We start from the raw sequence: 1,153 nt of genomic DNA, 5'->3' as shown, positions 1-1,153 counted from the left end.
GTTAAAGTTAAATTGTTAAGTCAACATTTTGTTACAATATGATATGGCTAGATCTTCATACTTGCTATACATTTTTATAAAATAATATATTTATTACAACATACACGTCGGAATGCATTTTGGAATATATTTAGAACTGTCACGGCTGTTCAAAGGATCGGACCAACGTGCAGCATGGTTGTAGTTCCACATATTTATTTATTCCGTGAAACGTTGCAATACACCAAATACTTGTAACAACAAAACAACAAACCGTGACGCAGAGAAAATAACACTACTCAAAAATGAACAACCCATTAACACAAATGGAAAAACTCCCTACATAAATATGATCTCCAATTAGAGACAACGAGAACCGGCTGCCTCTAATTGGAGGTCATCCCAACAACCCCAACATAGAAATCGAAACATAGAAAAACAACATAGAAACAGATAACAAGAAACCACCCAAAAACACCCCCTGTCACGCCCTGACCTACTCTACTATAGAAAATGACATCTTACAAGGGTCAGGACGTGACAAGAACCTTTCCAAATATATCAAAACATTTTTTTAGCAAATATAGCGATAAATACATGTGAAAATATATTCTAAAATACATTCTTTAATGTATTTCTGAATGTATTTTGAAATACATTAAAAACATTTTACGATGCGTTTAACATATATTTATACACATATACACATTTATATACACATTTTAAAATACTTTACCTGATATATGTTGGAATGTATTTTAAATGTATTCAAAAAATGTTTTAAATACATTATATGGGCCAAAATTAAAATACATGTATAAAAATATATATATAAAAAAACATTTTTTTAAATGTATTTTTTTTCTCGTATGGGCCCCCTCCTAAAAAGGCCTACCGGTAGTATGGGCTCCAGTGTTCAAACATCAAGCTTTGAACGAGATACAGAGAACACAATATATAATGTACAATCGACACACACATACTGTACATACCACCCCACACACCAAACCATGTTGCATGGTCTCAGTGGGGTAGTTAATGGCAAAGTGACCTGGGACCTGGGTTCTCTGCCATGGCTTTAGCTTAATGGCTCAGTAATCTGTTACTGAGACATTAGTGGTTTATCATTAGCCAGAGCCTCTCCCTTTGTTTGACTTACACTCTCAGACAGAAA

This window comes from Salmo salar, chromosome 01, assembly GCF_965601325.2.
Source record: "Salmo salar chromosome 01, fSalSal1, whole genome shotgun sequence".
In the NCBI taxonomy this organism is placed as follows: Eukaryota; Metazoa; Chordata; class Actinopteri; order Salmoniformes; family Salmonidae; genus Salmo; species Salmo salar.
This window is presented reverse-complemented; position numbering follows the sequence as displayed.